The sequence below is a fragment of the Alosa alosa genome, unplaced genomic scaffold, assembly GCF_017589495.1.
Source record: "Alosa alosa isolate M-15738 ecotype Scorff River unplaced genomic scaffold, AALO_Geno_1.1 AALO_1.0_unplaced_6, whole genome shotgun sequence".
In the NCBI taxonomy this organism is placed as follows: domain Eukaryota; kingdom Metazoa; phylum Chordata; class Actinopteri; order Clupeiformes; family Clupeidae; genus Alosa; species Alosa alosa.
Window position 1 is genome coordinate 360,305 of NW_025962762.1, and position 16,722 is coordinate 377,026.

Below are 16,722 nucleotides of genomic sequence, written 5' to 3' on the forward strand. Positions count from 1 at the left end.
TATGATATTAAAATAGGAAGATAAGGAATAGAAGATAAGATTATGTGAGAAATTAGGGGATGAATTATATAATAATAAATTAATAAATGAGTCATTTATTTGTTATCTTATAAGTGGAAATAGTAAAATTATTATATAGTTTTTATTAAAAAATATAAGTTTAAATATTTATGATTTGAATTAGGACAATTTAATAAATAGTATTTTAGAGAATTATTTAGTATAGTTAGAGAAGATTGTAGCATTATTAAATATTTAGATTATAAATTAGGGGGATATGTCTATAATAATAGAGTGATTATTAGAATTTAAGAATAAATTTATTCATATGAATAATATAAGAGAAATAATATTAAAAATAGAAAATATTTTAATAAATAATAAGATTAAGTGTGATTAGAGTGATATAAAAATTAATAAGAGAGTTATACCTGTTACTAGTGTTAATAACAAGGAAATAAAAATTAATAGAGTTAAGGATATATCTAATAATTAGGTTAATAAGATTAAAGAAGAAAGTTTATATTAGAGAATTGATTCAATGCCTAAAATATAGAATATTAAAATTAAGTCATAGGTTAGTAGTAATATTTAGAAGCTACCTATAAGTATTTCTTCATAGTCTGTTTAGAGTTAGAAGAAGAATATTAAGATTAATTAGGATATGAATATAGAGATGGGTAATTTATTTGGATTAGATGAGATAATAAAGAAGTTAAATACTATTAAGGATTTATCTAAGATTGAGAAGAAAAGAATAAAGGATATAGAGAGTAAATTATTAGATTTGTAGTAGAAGAAGGAGAGTATAGGATAGGAATTAAAATGTAAAATTGAGCAATTTTCTGGAGCTATATTAAATAAGAATTTTGAATTAGGAAATAGTATAAGAATGGATTTAGTAACTAAGGAGTGAAATAATCATAAGAAATGAATACCTACATTAAAATTATTATCGGGATTATATAAGGATCATTTTTAATTATATTTTATTTATTTTTACTTATTTATATTCTTCACTAATATCTATATGAAAACTAAATAATTCTTGATTATTTTCATCATCATCTGAATTTCTTATTATATCAATAACTCTACAATTAACACCTACAGTATTTAATTTATCTATAGAATAAATTTCGCATTGATTTTTACTGAATAAATCATCATAAGAAATTATATTTTTATTTATTAAATAATTTGATAAAATTTCTTTTTGTTTTATTAAATTATAGAAAGAATTTTGAGGATCATAATTTAATACACCGCTAAAGATAAAAAAGGAAAATTTAGAATTTTGATTATAAATGAATAGATATGTTGTACAAGTTGTTATAAAGAATACAAATAATAAATTTATAGTCATTATAAATATTCTAAAGGGACTTTTTAATAATTTATTAAATTTTATTATTTTAAGATAAATGAACAAATCTATAAGATTAACAGAGTATGAAATATTTTTATTATTATTATTATTAATTGATGTATTTATAATATTTATATTCTATTTATTGTTATTGTTTTCATTAGTTTCATCAGATAATTGTGAAGAAAAATGGGGCAATTTATTTTGATTATTATTTTCTATAGAAGAATTTAGATTTAATTCATTCATTATTATTTTAATTTAGTGTTTTTTAGTATTTAAAATATAATTTTATTATTTAAAAAATATTTTTATTTTATTATTTTAAAAATAAAATTTAATTTAATTTAATTTGGAATAAAATTATATTTTAATGATATGTATGTATTTTTATTAGTAGTATATGGATTTATTTGATGATGAGATCAATAAAAATACAAAACAAACAAGTTATTAAGATATAATTAAATATATTTTCATTTTTTTTATTAGATTTAATACTTTTTTATATCATATTATGTATTTTATTATTTTTATATTTTTTTATATTTAAGTTTAAGTTTTTTTTAAAAATATAATATATTAAAAATATTTATTTAAAAATTTAATAAATCTCTTTTAACTATTTTATTTTATTTTCTATTTGATTTTTTAAATTAAATAATTGTTCAGGTATTTCCTTATAAATATAAAAATATTTTTCAATTATTTGTTTATTTTTTTTACTATGTTCATCAATATAGATATTTAAGTGATTTAATAATAAAAATTTCTAAAAAAAATAACTATACATTAAATTATATTCTCTTTTCTTTATTATAGAATCAGTTTCATATAGTTCTTTTATTTTAAGTTTCTTCATCTAATTTTCAGTTTTATCTAATTCTTCATATAGTGAAGTACTATCTATCTATAAGATTAAATATTTTTTATTATTTTCTAATATTTTATTTCATAGAAATATTATTCTACTATTTAATTTAAAGTTTAGCATTTTCTCACTTTCATATAACTATTTTAAAGAATATTCAATTTTTTCTCTAGAATATTTAATATTCTATAATTCTTTAATATATTTTCATAATGTATTTATTATAAGCTAATATGTTATTTTAAATTTTTCAATTTTTATTTTCTATTCATCAGTTAATTTAAATTTCTAATCTTGATATATTAATTCGGTTTTATATTTTTCAAATTGATTATTTAATATTTCTACTTCATCATATTTTTTCTAATAACTAAAATTTATCTAATTTAAATGTCCAAATCAAATCATAAATTCTAATAAATAATTTTCATTAATTGAATATAATTTATTATATCTTTGTGCAATAGTAACTATACCAACTATATCTTCTAATATATTCTATTTATTAGATTCAAATTCATCCTATTTTATATAAAAAATAATATTAAATAATATAATAAAATGCATTTAAATAATTTTATATACTCCGTATAATTAAATATTAAAAAACTTATTATAAAGTTTTTTTTATTAAAAATTATAAAATAATATGTAATAAATAAATTTTTAAACAATAATATAATTAATTATATTAAATAAAAAAAATATTATCAATTTAATGAATAATATATGTTTAATTTTTAGGAATAAATTATTTAAATAATTTTAAATAATTTAATTTAAAATTTTATTATTAAAATATATTTACAATAAAAATAGTTATTTTAAAGATGAATAAGAACTATATAATATTATAAAGTTTTTTTATATAGATAAAAAAATAAGTTTTTAATTTATAAATAAAAATTTTAAAATATATTTTTTAACGGTTTTTCTAAAAAAATATGAATTTTCGTAATTTATAAATATTTTTTTATATTTTAAATATTCTAATAAAATAGTATTAAGCGGTATTTAAAAATAAAGGAATAAATTTAAAAAAAATAAATATAGAAAAATTGAAATTTATTAGAAATTATGAAATAAACAATATTATAAGAGAAGATGCAATTAAATAGCATAAAAATAAAATAGACAATATTGAAAAATTATTAGATTCATTAAATAATAAAATTCTTAAATAAAAAGTAACTTGAATTATTTTTACTTTATTTCTTATTTTTTTTAATTATATTTCTTGTTTTATTATATAAAAAATAACTAAGTAAATATTATATAAATTTAAAACCTTTTTATATCACATTATGTTATTAAAATATTACTCTAATCTAAATTAGAATATAAAATTTCTATATCTATTTTTTTATAATTTTAAATTTATGTTAAAAATAATATACAAAAATATTTATTTATATTTTATTGAATAAGAATATTTATATTTTCCACCTCTTTTTCTATCTCATTTTTTAATTCGTATATATCAATACTTAAATTACTTATTTTTGAATAATAAACTTGAATTCTATCCTCACCATTAAATTTCTTTAATTTTAAATACTATAATAATTTCTTTTTCTACATTAAATAACTATATAATACATTATCTTCTTTCCAAAATAAAGCCGATCCAAATCATTTATCTCTATTTTTTTCAATCTCTCTTCTAGTTAATTAAATTTTCTTTTCAATATTGTCCATACTAATTGTTAACATATTATCTTTCTAAAAATATTTTTCTATAATTTTTTCTAATCTAATCAATACATAATAATCCTACTATACCTATTTTATTTTAATTAATCTATTATAATTGTCTAATAATTCATCCATAATCTATCCGAATCTAGCTATAAATTTCTACATATGTTCCTATACTTGATCAGGTAATTCTTCTAATTCTAAAATATTTTCTAAATTCACAAAATACCATTCTATCATATCTTAATAAATCCTCATAATTATCTCATAACAAATCTATTTCTTCAAAATAATACATATTTTGTATTATATTCATTTAATATTTCTAATATGATTCAAAATGATCTTTTACCATCTCATCTAATACAACTATATCCTAATACGAATATAAAATAACAAAAAATAATAAAGTACATTATAATTTTTTAAAAATTTTTTATGTACCCTGTAAAAAAATTATTTACCCCCTAATTTAAATATTCAGTAATTTTATATCTAAATAAATTTTATAAATATATATTTCTTAATTAATAATTACTTAAATTTTGTCAAATAATTTTTTATTACAACTAATTTTTGTTCTACTTTATTTTTAAAATATTTTAATTTCTTCTATAACATCATAATATTTTCAAAATAAATATCAAACTAATTAATATCGATACTACTATGATTATCATCATTTAAATTATCTAATAATGCTCATTTCTATAATATAAAAGTTTTTTTAAAATTATATTCTCTAGTACTATTATTTTCATAATCCTAAAAATTAATTTCATCTAACTATTTATTAGTCTTTTCCATTTCTTCCTTTAAACTAGAACTATCTATATATAACATATATGATTCTATATCCCTTTCTACCCTCTTATTCCATAAAAATATTATTTTACCCTATAAATTAAACCATAAAATATCTTTACTTTCATTTAACTATATTAAACATCTTTTAAGTCCTTCCTTCTATCAATCAAATTCTTTTACTGATCCAATATATTTCATTATCTTATTCGATATAACCCAATATAATATTTTAAATTGATAAAGACCTACCATATCATCATGACTTAAATTCTCATCTAATCCTTTCATCTAATTCTTAAAATTTAATTCTAATCTCTCTAACTCTTTATATTTCTTATAAAAATAAAAAATCATATATTTTAAATTCTTAAACTATTCTATAAAATTTTTTAATCTATTCTTATTCTCAATATATAGTTTTTTATGCACCTATACTATACTAACTATATTAGATAAATCCTCTAATATATCTATATTCTATTCTGAATAAAAAATAATATTTAATAATATAATAAAATGCATTTAAATAATATTTTGTGTATTTCCGTATAAAAATCTATTATTACTATTTATAATACATAAAATAATTTAAAAATATTTATTTAAAATTTTATTTTAGATTCTCAATTTCCTATACCATATTTTTTAATCTATCCTTTAATCTTAATAATTTACCTTCTAATTCCTTCTTCTAATTATATAATCTCTACTATAATCTCATATTCATATCATTGTCCTTATCAACCTCTAATTCTTCTAAAAATATTTGTTTCTATTTTAAATACTCTAATAATACCGGTTCCTAATTCTCAATATCAAATTCCTTTATTTCTTCCTCAGTCTTCTTATACTCCTTTCCTAATTCATTAATATCTATCCTTAAATTCTTATATTTATTAGTAAATCTATTCCATAAAAGAACTGTTCTTCTCTTATATCCAACATCTAATAAATTCTTAATATTTGATTTATCTTTCTATAATAATAATTCACTCTAAGATTCTATATACTCAATCTATAATAATTCCCCAAGACACTATCATACATTATATATAACTTTCTATAAATTTACCTTATAATCCTCAAGCTTTAAATAATCTTGATCCGATATTTCCCCTTTCTCCTTTATCCTCTCTTTAATCTCTGATAATTCCTATAAATCAATCTTTACCTAACCCTACTCAACCTTCCATACCTTAATTAAATCTGAAAATATTTCCTTTAAAAATTTTTCAAAATAAATTCCTAACTAAAGTTTTTCATCATATAAAAATTCATACTAATCCTATATCTTATCTAATAACTAAAAAGATTCTATCTAATTTACTAATTTCTATTCATACTTCTAATGTAAACTTCTATGTGTATTAGCCATAGTAGTTATATTCTTCATCTAATCTATTAATTCACTTTCCTAATATGTAAAAAAATTAAAATAAAATATAATAAAAAAATACATAAAATTTAAAAAAGTCCGTAAAAAAATAAAAAAAATTCCTATTATTTATTTATTTTAATCGATATTCCCATAGCGGTAAGCTCCTAAAATAATAATTTACACGCATATGGTAACTCTATTATACTCAATTTACTAGTATTGTTACATTTTCTACATTCAAAATACTATTTTTTATAATTCTATATCCCCTAAAATCCACATATATCACATACTACTATCTCATAAAAATCAGAATTTAAATATAATCTCTCCTTCAAAAAACTTGCAGCCCCATGACTTATTATACAATCTCTCTCCATCTCCCCAAATCTTAATCCTCCTCCTCTCTATCTTCCCTCAACAGGCTATCTTGTTAATATATTAACCGGTCCTTTAGCTCTACTATGTATCTTATCCTCTACCATATGCTTTAATCTCTAATAATATGTAGGTCCAATAAATATCTTACTTAACATCTTCCTTCCATTATACCCATTATACATAACTTCATTTCCCTAACCATCATATCCATATGTCTTTAATATAGATATTAATTCATCAACTCCCATATGATTAAATGCCGTAGACTCCTATAACTCACCACTTAATGATGCTATCTTTCCTGACATACACTCTAATAACTATCCTATAGTCATTCTTGATGGTACACAATGTGGATTAATTATTATATCTGGTACTATTCCATCCTATGTAAATGGCATATCCTCTTCAGGTATTAATAATCCTATAGTTCCCTTCTATCCATGCCTACTTGAAAATTTATCTCCTACCTAAGGTATCCTATAAGACCTTGTTCTTATCTTAACAAACTTATTATTGTCATTCTACTCCTTAGTAGTTAATAATACTGAATCTATTATACAATTCTCATTATGTCTTGATCTTATAGATACATCCTCTAATGTAGACTTATCATTATCTTCTTCCTTCTTATTCTATATAGTTTTTCCTATTATAATATCTCCTTCCGTAACTCTTACTCCTACTGGTAATATTCCATCACTCTCTAACTTATTATATAATTTTCATTTATTACTACTAATATTAACTATAGGTTTCTCTATCTTCTCATACTTATTCATATCTAAACTATTCTCTTCTCCTATATATGTCCTATATAATAATACTCTAAATAATCCCCTATCTACACTGTCTTTATTTATTATAATACTATCTTCCTAATTATATCCACTATATGCACATATAGCTACTATACAATTTATTCCTGATGGTAATTCAGAATATTTAACATAATCTATTCCCTTAGTATAAACTAATGGCTTCTATATATCAACTAAAACATGACTCATATTATCATATCTTAACATATAATTATACGCAAATATTCCTATAGACTATTTACACATACTACTCTAATATGTATTTCTAGGACTCTAATTATGATCTGGATATGGAATTAAAGATGCACATACTCCCATTATAATAGATGGATGTATCTCACAATGTGTATATCTCATACCTTTATTATTTATTAATGAATCTAAATCCATTGCTATTAACATTGTCTCTTCTTCATCTGTATCTAAATATTCTATATATCCCATTTTAATTAAATTTTTTCATGGATTATTTTTTAATATTTCACTACTTAATAAAAAATTAGAATTTTCATCTAATACTAAGAAAGGTCTTGTTAATCTTCCTTCATCTGTATTAATTTTAATTTCTTTACTTTTAATATCTCAACAGCATGAAAATTCTCAAGAATTATCTAAATTAAATTTATAGATTTTTAATAACTTAATTAATTGTTCAGGTTTTTCTGTTACTCCTATTCAAGAAGAATTAAATAAAATTTTAGTATGATAAATTAATGTCTTTATGTTAATATAATCTAATGCCTTAACATTATACTAATTAAATAATAAATCTAAAATTTCTTCATTATCCATTCCACTACTAACATAACACATGATAGCTAAATTTTTTAATAATCCACAAGATTTTCCTTCGGGTGTTTCAAATAAACAAATTTTTCCTCATTGAGTATTATGTAACATTCTAGGAAAATGAGAAATTGTATCTCTACCCATGGGTAAATTAATTCTTCTTAGATGACTTAAAGTGGATAAGAAGGAAATTCTAGATAACAATTGGGAGACACCTGTTTTAATAATACTACCATAGCCTGATCAATTACCTGTAGCTAATGAATATTTTAAACCTTTAGTTATTATATCGGAATTAAAAATTAAATTCATATTAAAATTAATAGTTTGTTTTTTATCTATAGTATATTTAATATTAGAAGAGGCATTATTTAGTACATTATTTAATAAATTTTTAAATAAAATAGACAATAATTGTCCGGTAATATCTACTCTTTTATTACTATAATTATCTCTATCATCTTGAATTATTCTTCCTAATAAAACCATACAATAATGATTCATACAATGACCGAGATAAAGATATTTATATTTTTCTCAATTATTAGAAGAATTTAAGTGAGAGAATAGCTATTCTTTTAATAAATCTCTGGCTTTTTCCAATCTTTCTTCTTTTTCCAATAAAGTTGAATTTTTTCTTCTATAAATATAGTCTAAAGCTTGATCTTGAGTTAAGACTCAGGAACATTCTTCTAAAGAACATTTAATTAATTTCATCATTTCAATATCTTCTAAATCATTACAAATCTAAAGAATTATATCTTTATCTGAGATACAGCCTAAAGCTTTAAATAAAATAACAGCAGGAATAGAATCTTTTAGAGTAGTTATAGTAATTCTAAATACTTTACCTAAAATATCATTAGAATTTTTTGGTTTAATATAGGTAATAACGGAATTACTCATATATTTAGAGGAAATATTTTTAGTACATCTAATTTCACCTTTCAATTCATTATGTTGTTTAAAGCAAAACATTTTATTATAAGTTAATCTTTCTTGTCCTATAAGAACTTTTTCTAATCCATTAATAATAAAGTAGCCGCCATGATCCATAAAGCATTCACCGGACTATATTTTTATATTATTTGTATTAACATTATCAACTTCTTTAATTATTTTAGATAGTATACAATAATCTGAGCCTACCATTATAGGAATTTTACCTAAAAATACGGTATAAATTTCTTTTTCTATTAATTTTAAATTTTTATCGTATTCATTTTCTAAATAATAAATAGTTTTTAATATTTTAATATATATTTCAGAAGTATAATCTAAGGATCTTAGTCTAGCCATATTAGGAGTTAAAGTTTTCTTTTCACCATCTGATTCAGTAACAGTGGGATAATTTATATTTATATCTACAAGTTTAAGAGAAATTTGATAAATACCATAATTTGAATTTTCAATATCTAATGGTCTAAATTCTTTCATTATAGAGATTGGAAGAGTATCTTCTATTATTTTTTTAATAGTTTTATTACAGAAAGTATTGAATGAATAGAAGTGAGAAGCAATTAAACTGATTTCTTGGAAATATTTATCTATTATTTTTCATAAATCTTTATTTTTTAAATTAAGATTTTTCATTTTTAAGTTTATTTGATATTTTTATCAGAACAAGAAAGATAAATGGAGGAGTATGAAATTATAACAAGGCCAATAATATATGGATCAATATCCAATTATATAGGAAAACAAATGAATAACTCAACACATAACTGGTGTTTATATGTTAGGGGTATCAACAATGAAGATTTATCTTATTTTATAGAAAGTGTTATATTTTATTTACATGCATCATTTGAAAACAGTATAAGAGAAATTAAAAAATATCCATTTGAAATACATGATAGTGGATGAGGTGAATTTGATATTATTATATAGATTAATTTTAAGGTAAAGGATATACCTTCTATTAAATTATCGCATTATTTAAAATTATATTCAGACAATCCGAATGTATCAATAAAGAAGCCAGTTATTTCAGAGGTTTATGATGATATAATATTTTTCAATCCATTAGAAAATTTTAAAAAATTATTAATAGATGGACCTGTGAATATATTAGATAATAATTATACTAATAAGTATACAGATTTAGGTAAATTGGCATTAGATGAATAGTAGTATATAAAGAATATAATAAAAGCTGATGAAAAAGTAGAAGAGGAAATTTAGACTATTATAAAGGAATAGAATATAAATTAAAAAAAATTATTTTAAAAAAAGTATATATGAAAAGTTCATAAATTTTGTTTGAAAGTATAAAAATATAAAAATTTATTTTATTATATAAAGAAGGATTTATTTAATTATATGAGAAATAAATTCATTACTATTAATTATACCAGTAGTAAGTATAGGAATATCTTTTATATTTTTTATAGAAATAATTTCATCATAAGTAATGCCGCCGATAACTACTATAAGATTTATATTTTTATTTATTATATTATGATCTAATTGAATAGTATTATTAAATTTATTAGTTATGCCATTATTAATATTATATCAGGAAATTTTTAAAGAATTTATTAGACCAATTTCTTTTAATTTTTCAATATTATTTATTTCTAATTCTAATTGCAATAAACTATTAGGATCAAACTATTGATTAGAAATACTTTTTTTAATAATATATTTTAAACAATCTTTTAATTCTACATGATTATATTCATTATCATCATTGTTATTATATAAAGACAAATTAAATTTTTTTAAATTAAATAATTCTTCAAGAATATTAAGATGTCTATGAACACTTTTTTCTAACATTTTAATATTTTTAATTTTAGAAATATTAATATTTTTTTTAATATTGATATAGGAAGAATTAATTTCTTTTAATTTATTACTTAAAATAGTATTAACTTCAGAAATATCTTTATATTTAATTTCATCAAAGATAATATTATTAGTATTAAAATCTATATTTAATTTTTCTGTATTTAATAAATTATGCTACATATTAAAATATTCATTTAATAAACCTATATAACTATATTGTTCATTTAGTACTGTTTTTAAATCATTATTTCTTTCATAAATAAGTACATTTATTAAAGGATAATCTATAGAATTAACTTTATTAAATTCAATTAAATTTTTTAATTCATCAGATAATGTTCCATATGAATAAATATTATTAACCTAACCTAAATTTAAAATTCTTTTAGTTAATAAAAATAATATTTCTTTATTTTTATTGATATATAATTCATTATAATATTTCTAACAATAAATATTTTCTATATTATCATATTTTAAAATTAAAGGAAATAATTCTAATGTTAATTTTATATTATATTTATTTTTATAACATATTAATAAAGAATTTTCAGTTTCATAATTCTACTCTAAAGTATATATATTTTCTATATTATTATTTTTTAATAATTTCATTCCTACTAAATTTAATAAACTTAATAATTCTTTTTCTATTATTAAATTTTTAACTTTATTTATTTTTATATTTTCTATTATATAACTTATAAATTCTTGAATTGTAAAAATTTTCATAATGAAAAAACACAAAAAATGTTAATTAATTATTTTTTTAATAGTAATTTTATTTTATCTTCTAAATATTCTGAATAAGAAGAATAAGCAAAATAATTGTCTATATTTCCTTTAAAGAAATTTTCATAATTATATCTTAAAAAATATTCTCGTCATAATTCTATATTTTTACTATTATAACATGGATATAATACATTAGTACATGTTTTATCATAAAAATTATTAATATATTTTTTATTTATATTTTCCCTATTTTTTATATTAAAAAATGATAATGTTTTATTTTTAATTTCAGTTTCATATTGTTTAATATTTGTACCTAAGAAATCTCCATAAAGACCAGAATACATCTAATCAAAAATATAAATTAAAAAATTTGTTTTATATTCAAAAGCATCTGGAAACTATTGAATAATAATTCTTAATACATCTAAAAACTATAAAAAAACAGGAGAAATTTGATCATCCTATAAACAAAATATTCCAGTTCTTTCTCCTAACTTATGTCCATAAATAATTCAATCTTTTCTTATTAATTCTAATAATCCATCTATTGTTCTATACTTACTATCCATACAAATCTATACTAATGAACATAACTAAGGAGTTCTATCTCATCCATCGCTACAATGTATTAATACATTACTATTTTCTTTATCTAATTTTATAATAACTTTAAATAAACCTATTAATATTCTTTTAAGTAATTCTAATCATTCCGATTTAACTATTTTCTAATGAAAATTAGAATTTTCTTCAGTATTTTTATTTTCTAATCCCATAATTTTCATTCCTTTATTTCATCAATTACTTAATTTTTTATTAATACTCTTAGTAGGTATATTATCATTCATAAAACAAGCATTAATTAAAATTTCATAAGAATTTCTAACTTTATGCATATTATCAATATCTAAAAAATAAACTCTAATTTTATTTCCATAATATTCAGGAATTTCTGTTCCTTTCCCCATAATCTAATTTCCAAAAACTATTAATTTATTTCTACAATCATAAATATTTAAAAAATTATTAGGACTTATATTAACTATAGATTCTATTAATCTCTCATCATAATCTGATCTATTAGAATTTAATCCTACTAATGGCTAACTTGATCTTCACATACTCATCTTCTTATCTTTATCTATTCAATTTAATACAGGAATTCTTTCCCTACTTCTAAATGATCATATTTTATTTAAATAAGAATTAGAAAAATCTTCCGGTATTATTAATATTTTTGGATATGTATTACAAAATTTATATTCTTCATTATAAATTTTCTTTAACTTATTCTCCTTAAGAAATTTCTCCTCTAAATAATCATTTTCATAATTTAATTTATTTTCCTATTTTTCTTTTAAATTTTCATAATAAGTAAATGGAAATAATTTATTTAAATTTGATTTTTTAGTTATAAATTCTAATAATTCTAATATTTTATTATAATCCTATAAAGAATAAAATGATAAAATATATTTTCTTATATCTATTGATATTATATGTATAATTTCTTCTATAATATTTTCATTAATTTTACAATCTAATTTATATGTTTCTATATTATATATACTAAATAAACTCATAATATAATATTTTTTATTAAATATTTTATATTCTTCTTTATCAGATAATATTATTATTCTATTATTTGTTACTGATAATATTACCTCTATACTATAATCTATACTTACTATCAATAAACAATTAATATTTATTAAAATTTCTTCTCCTTCATATAATTTTTCTTTTAACTTTAACATTTTGTGTTATGAAAATAATATAAAAATAATAATAATAATAAAGAAAATAATAAAGAATAACAATAATAATACTTATTTTAACTATAATGGTAAAAAATAAATTAATAAGTTCTTGAATATAATGTATACTAACTATTACTACCACATATAAAACAAGTATTCTACTAATTTTTAATTTTTAAAAAAATATCTGAATTATTATTACTATCAATAACACATAATGATCTAATACTAGGTACCTTTTCATTATTAACTTTTTCAATCTCTTCTTTGAATTTTTTTCCTATATAAATTTCACAATCAATACTATTACATGTAGGAACTAATGCAATTTTTTTATTTTTTTGAATAATTTCTAAAAATTTATTTCAATTGTTAGTATATATAATAGAATCTAATGTATTCTATTTAGATTTCTAATATAATTGATCATTAATACTGTTAAATAATGAATTTATATCAATAATAACATCTTTAAAAGAATATTTTATTCCATTTCTTCCTATAATAAATATTTCATTTTTCTCTACTTCATTTATACCTATATCTATCCTAATAGGTGAACCATTTAATTCTCATTCATAAATCTTATACCCTAATGAATAATGATTTCTTTCATCCAAATAATATGTAACTTTATTTTCTTCTAAAATATTAATTATTTCTATAATTTTATTTTTAATTATTTCTAATTTATCCTTATTTTTAGGATAAATTAATATAATATGACACTAAAAATTACAAATATTTGAATTTAAAATAAGCCCCTTATTGTCAGAATGCTACATTATAGCTATACCTATAGATCTTATCGTTATTCCAAATGAATTTTGATATGGATTAATATTTTCTTCCTTATTATTTTTAAATTTTATATTAAATATTTTACTAAAATTTCTTCCTAAATAATGACTTGTTCCCGCTTGAATAGATTTTCCACATTCAGGAATAAATGCCTCTATTGTTTTAGTATATATCGCTCCTGGAAATTTCTCATTTTTTGTTTTTATCCCCTTAATAACATAAATACTTAATATATTTCTATATAATAATTCATAAAAATCTAAAATCTAATCAACTTCTCTTATCGCTTCCTCTTCATTCGCATATACTGTATGCCCTTCCTACCATAAAAATTCTCTAGCTCTTATAAATGGTGTAGGAACTTTGAACTCTCATCTTATAACATTGTTTCATTGATTTAATTTTAATGGCAAATCCCTATAACTACTTATTCACTTATTATAATACTAATACATTATAGTTTCAGATGTTGGTCTTAACGCTATCTCTTCATCCAATACTTTCTTTCCCCCTTTAGTCACTCATGCAACTTCTGCTTCAAATCCTTCCAAATGATTCTATTCTTTCTCTAATAATTTTTTAGATATAAATAATGGAAAATAACAATTCTATATATTGTTTTTTCTAAAATAACTGTTCATAAAATTCTAAATCTACTCCCATATAAAATATGATTTTGGTCTTAAAATATAACACCCAGATATATCTGTATACTCTAATAATTGTGACTTGATTAATATCTACTAATATCACATTGAAAAATTTTTTTCTTTTTTTTCTGTTATTCCCTTCTTCATAATAATTAAAAGTTACACAAAGATAAAAAAAATAAAAATAAAAAATTTATACTCCATAAAAATAATACTATCATAAAAATATTACAAAAACTAAATTATTTTCTATAACATTTAATTTTCATATCGGTATATTAGTTGTAAATATAAAAATTATTGAAACTATTATATTAACTATTTTATATATTATACTTGTTAAATTTGTATTATAAATTTTTTTAATATTAAAATTAACATATATCTATGGAAATAAAGTAATAAATTCTGACTCATATGCATATTTCATAGTTGTTTCTACTATAAATTCCAATAAATTATTACTTTTATAAAATAAAAAAGAAATAAAAAATTTTCATATACCATAAGTAATTACTAATAATTTAATATAAAATAAAGCCTCCACATCATATAAATAAGTTTCACTATATAAATAATCATCATCAAATGTTCATTTTATATTAGGAATAAAAAATATTCTATAAATTATAATAAAATTTATTTTTATTTTCATTATTTTTAAAATTAAATATAAAATTAATAAAATTTCTATAAAATAATAAACTAGAATTAAAATGTTAATATTTTTTATTATCATTCCACATAATATAATTATTTTAAAAACAAAATTAAGTAATAAAGATGATAAAGACACACCATTTATATCATTTTTATAATATCAATATATTAAGTTATTAATTAGTGACAAATAATCTAATGTTATATAAACAGAATTAATTAACATAGTTCAAATTAAATGTCAAGTTTGCTTATTCTAAAATGGAACTTGTAATCAATTAAGATAAATTATATTTTTTCATAAATAAATATAATGAATTTTAGATTTAACTATTTCAAAAGAATATTTTTCTATATTTTCTTGTAATAATAATATAGTTTCATTTATTGGCTATATATCTATCTCTATAGGAATAGCTTTATAATAATCTTTTATTATTATATAACTATTAGGATAATTTCAGAATTTATCTATATAAAAAATAGGATTAAAAGTTAATTCTTCTTTATTTATTTTTACTTCATCTTTAAATTTTAAATTTAATCACATGTTTTTAGTTAAATATTCAATATTTAAAACTCTAATATAAATTTTATTTTGAAATAAAATATCGGAATTATTATTAATAGAAATTAAACTATAAATTTTATATAATGATTTTAATTTTTTATTTAATGGAATTATTTTTAAATGCATATAATAATTTTTATTTTTAATATGATTATATGTATCAATAATTATAGGATAATCTAATAATATTTGTATAATATTTGAATTAGTAGAATCTGAAAATATAAGATTAGTAATTTCATATATTAAATCATCATCAGTAACAGAATATTTTTCTATAGAACTCGATAAATATATATACATATTAAACTCTGTATTATTTTTTCATATACAAGTATATATAGTTTCATATTGATTATCAGAAATTAGATAATATTTTCTTATATAAAAAGTACATATAATAAGTAATATGAATAATAAGTAAAGGGAAAAATATCTTATTTTTTGAAACCACCAAGTATAATTCATTTAATAATATATTTGTGTTAAATTTAAAATTAATATTTAGTATGAATAATAACTTTATTTGGAAGATTATAATTATTATATTCTAATGAAGGAATATTTCCTTTATGTCAGTCATAAGAATATACTTTAGCAAAGTATGAGTAATCATTTGAGAAAGCGGAAGA

General features: G+C 18.7%; 1 pseudogene; it reads right to left on the reverse strand.

Moving 5' to 3' along the window:
- Positions 1-1,257: 1,257 nt before the first annotated feature.
- Positions 1,258-15,006, reverse strand: LOC125290532 (annotated as a pseudogene).
- Positions 15,007-16,722: the final 1,716 nt, after the last annotated feature.